The sequence below is a fragment of the Myotis davidii genome, unplaced genomic scaffold (genome assembly GCF_000327345.1).
Source record: "Myotis davidii unplaced genomic scaffold, ASM32734v1 scaffold1185, whole genome shotgun sequence".
Taxonomy (NCBI): Eukaryota; Metazoa; Chordata; class Mammalia; order Chiroptera; family Vespertilionidae; genus Myotis; species Myotis davidii.
In genome coordinates this window covers 263,498-268,091 of record NW_006296007.1, presented here as the reverse complement: position 1 = coordinate 268,091, position 4,594 = coordinate 263,498, and the positions used below count along the sequence as shown (strand labels likewise).

The following is a 4,594-nucleotide window of genomic DNA, read 5'->3' as shown; positions in this document are numbered from 1 at the left end:
CACCCCCAGCTCTGACTCACAGCCCCACCCCATTCAGTCCCAGCAAGTCCAGCTGTGGACAGTCTTTGAGCTTTTATTCTCAAGTCCCAAAGGGCCCGACGCTGCTGCGAGAGGCCCCCTCTCACCATTCAGGATGCACTCACTGTGCCTGCGTGGCTTCCATCAGACAAACTGCAAGGCGTTCAGGGGGATGTGCAGGACAGGTAAGTACACATACACGTTGACCCTTGAACAACATGGGTTTGAACTGTGTGGGTCCACTTATATGTAGATTTTTTCTTCTTCAGTAAATACTGTAGATGTATTTTCTCTTCCTTGTGGTTACAATAACTTTTTTCCTCTAGCTTACTTTATGGTAAGAATGCGGTCTATAATTCATGCAGCATTCAGAGTATGTGTTAATCGACTATTTGTGTTATAGGTGAGGCTTCACACCCACATTGTTCAAGGGTCAACTGTAAATTAATCTAAGAAGGAGAAAGACAAAGAACATGTGTGGGAAAACAAGAACTCTTTGGCAAAATAGTAAGTGTAGGCCCTTAGGGAAATCATCATAGAGATTATGGTAGCAAAAGAGAGAATGTTTGGATATGGTCAGATTCCACCACCAGGTTTAGAATAAAGAGTTTCAAAAACTCTGAAGGGAAAAAAAGTGGGTAGACATTTTCAATTGCTGGGAGCCTGGATGGAGAGACTCAAACACTTTGAAAAGCTCTTTAAAATGCTATTGTGGCGATGCAATCAGAATGATGGTAGGGGAGGCACTCACAGACACGCACGACTACTGATGTTTTACAAGGACGGGCACAAAAGCTGAAAACAGTGAGGAGCTGCAGGCCTGCCTTTGTCTTACTATCTGCTCTCAGCACCACCTGGCCCCTTGCTCACCCTTTTGCCTCTCAATACGTTTATTGTCTAGAAATACAGAACTTTGCCTGTCTCTCCACTTCCGGAGGGGCCTGCTCCAGACCGGCACCAAGAAATCTGGGTCTCTGTCTATACTGGGAAGCTGAGCTTCTTCGAGGAGCCACACACTTGACATATGTGTTTCACAATGGGGTCACTTAGGCATCAGCACATGGGCTTCCATCAAAGCTTTGGTCACACACCCTGAGGGTCCGCGCCTCTCCACACTGTCCTGGGCACAGGGTCTCCTTGTGCTGCTGACGCTCAGAGCATCCCGAAAGGACAGGTGTCCTACCACCCGGGTTAGCTGGCCACGTCACATCCCCCAAGGCCCAAAGGCCCTGATCCGGGGGAGCTCCTTCCAACCTCAGGCAGATGCCCTTCTTCAGACAGATGAAAACTACCATCTCCTCGTCCCCTAGTGATGTCTGTCTGACCTTCCAGCCACGACTCCCTCCTTGCCCCTGATGTCTGCCCACAGCATCTCTGGGCTCCCGTTATCTGCCCTCCTGGAAACAAACCGCTTTCTAGCTGATTCCAAAAGGCTCAAGCCAACAGAGGCTCCACAGGGAAGCAAATGAAGTCTGGGCCCCACAGTTTGCCAGACCAACAGCCCCCACTGAGACCCTCTCCAGGGGAGAGGTGGTCCTGCAGGCAGCAGCCGGCTGCTCTCCACCTGCCGTTAGCACTCGAAGCTCCGGGGAAAATCGACTGAGATGAGGAGCGGTTCTTCTAATGGCCCAGAAAATTCTGCCGGTCCCCACACCTGTGGGGGACCTGGAGTGTGAGAGCATCCTCCATGCTCCGGTGGGTGTCCCTGCCCTTTCTCCCAATCAGGATGGGGGGTGCTGTCAGGCCTGACTTTCAGGACACTTGTCACCTTAAGAATGACAACGCCCCCAGGGTAAGCTCGGAGCTCCCAGAGGTGCTGGACACAGGGCTTGTGCTGCCAGCACTGTGACTCTAGATGACTTCACTTGGGGCCCCAGACGCGGCTCCTCTCTCCACACACCTCTGCCCCAGCACTGGCCACCAGCATCACCAGCTCCCCACTCTAATTGATCTCTCCCCTTAATGACGCTGGGCTTTGTTGGACTTCTGTCAGCAGTTTTCTTCAGTCCTGGTGCTCTCAAATACTCACACGGTTAAGAGGACCCTTGCCTCAATGCCAAAGGATCTCCATGGAGGAAATGGCCCTTTCCTGGGGGCTCTGCCATCAGCTCTGCTACCCTTTTCTGCCCTCTGCTGGCCATCATCGCCACTGCAGGTAACCTTTCAGGGTTCCGAGGGCTTTCACTGATGTGCTTATTCAATAAACACTTCTTTGGGGCCACTCAGTACTACACAATGTGTAGATAGTAAGTATTCAGTGATGACAATACATGTGCTTGTCTTCCAAGATCACAGTCCCATGAAGAAAAGTGTGTGTGGGGGGGGGGGGGGAGAAGAGAAGAGAAGAAGAGAAATATTATGAATGAATGGGAGTGAATGAATTCTAGTGTACCCCTGTGGAAGCCTAGATTTGCTCATCATTGCACAGACTTTACCTCCAGCGCCTTCACCTGACAACATCCTTGGAATTGAGCACTCTTCCCCTGTTAGAGGTGGAGTGTGCCAGTGACATCTGCCTTCTCCCTAGCATTTTAATGGTTTTTCATTTATAAATCAAATATTTCTGAACAGGTGCCAAGCTTGATTCTCCATGAAACTTACAGTCCAGATAAGGGGCTAGACATAAGTAAATAATCAGACAGATTGCTTGATGACAGTTAGGTGTTACCTAGGGCTGTGTCCTGACTTGTTTACTCCTAGTAAGAGCCCTGCACTGCCAGGATAGGGCATGGGATGCATGATTTGGAGGGAGGAAGGAATAACCCACAGAGGAGCACAGCCTATGCACACAGTAGACATCTCAGAAGTGCCGAATGCATGATAGAGGCTACAAAGCAGGCAAGGCTGAGGACCAAGCCAATGTCTCCAACAAGCTTTGCTGAAATCAGCAGGTCATGTGTCCTCCCCTCCCCTGCAGCATGCCTACCACATCCTGACACTCTTCCATCCAACTAACTCATCTCCAGATGCAGATCCAGATGTGTGAGATGGTGTTGGCTGGGACCTTTAGCAGGTTCCAGTCAAGGATAATTCAAAAGCCACAGTCCAAAATTGCAGGAGTCACATCTGCTCAGCACCTGGTGCATAGGGGGCACTCTGTAGTTCTGTTGGGATTATTGAATGAATACATGAATTTTGCATAGTCGTCCAGGCAGGAGCTTAGCTTCTGCGAAGATTTCAGTCATGACTGTACTCATCTAATCAGTGGAGATCGCCATTCTGGTCCATTGTAACGGAAGTGGATTTATAACTTAAATTGGTGTGTTGGCCACCAGCAGTGTGTAGACTCTGGGGGAGAGAGTGTGCAGTGAGGGTGTAGGCAGGGGGTGCAGAACAGCCATGAGAACATATCCCCAAGGTTTGGGAAGCAAACCTCTGGAAGGACTAAGCTCTCTTTGACGGGTCCTGGTGGCCCCTGTGCTGGGAGGAACCGACTTCCTCAGAGATCCAGCAGGGGTGGCAACACATGTTGCTTAAAACTATAGCCTGTTTGTAATTTTGGCCTCAGACAGTAATTACAGCTGCCGGGGCTCCTTGGAGAGATAATTACAGGGAGGATTCAGCATATTCATTTTATCTACACACTTAACCATCAATTAAATCATTACTGTCTGATCATATTCCAGAGTCTAGAAATGTTCTGTGAATGTATAATTTTGGAGGCACTGGAGTTGTTTTCAGATGGTTTTAAGTGAGAAATTGCCCAATTTCCAGAGCAGAGGCCCACGTGCATGCTTCCCAGTGGAGGCAGAGCCAGGGATATCCTTTGGAGGCTGCCTCCCGGGAGGCCCGAGTCACAGGAGGGGCCAGGCCGAAGGGATTGGCAGGCAGTGCAGCTTTGCCTTTGCTCTCCCACGCAGTTCATGATTTTCCACAGCTGATTGTTCCTGGGACCTAGAGGTCAGCGGCTGGGAACAGAAGGGAGGGCGGCTTAATTTGCCAAGAGGCTTTTAGGAGGGTCCACCCCTGCCAGGATTTTGCCGAGCCCCTGGGCCACCTTCCACTAACTCATAGCCAGAGAGGCGGTCCTTTCACTGTGGTATTTAAAAGCACAGGCTCTGGAGTCAGACCACAGGGCTCACATTTGGCTTTCCCACTTCCGAGCTGTGTGTGCTTGAGCCAGTGTCTGAACCTTTCTCAGCCTCAGGTCATTCTCCTTTGTAACGGCACAATGCAGACCCTACCCAACAGAGCTGTGGTGAGACCTCAATGGGAAAATAATGCAGTATGCTTAGCACAGTGTGAGCACTTAATGGCTACTAGGTTAATCTTAATAATTAATGTTATTTAACACTAGAGGCCTGGTGCACGAATTCATGCACGGGTGGGGTCCCTCTGCCTGGCCAGTGATTGGGGCCCATCAGGGCCTGTCTCGCCCAGTCCTGATTGGGGCTGATTGGGCTGGCCAGCCAGGGGGAGGGACTGCAGGAGGTTGGCTGGCTACAGGAGGTTGACTGGAAGCGTACTGACCACCAGGGGGCAACTCCTGCATTGAGCGTCACCCCATGGTGGTCAATGCACATCATAGCAACTGGTCATAATGGTTGCTTAGGCTTTTATATATATAGTTTGTTTT

General features: G+C 50.4%; 1 protein-coding gene across 1 annotated transcript in view; it reads left to right on the top strand.

Annotated features, from left to right (window-relative positions):
• SYT9 (synaptotagmin 9) overlaps positions 1-4,594 on the top strand; it is a 119,493-nt gene that overhangs the window by 98,483 nt on the left and 16,416 nt on the right. The window lies entirely within an intron of this gene.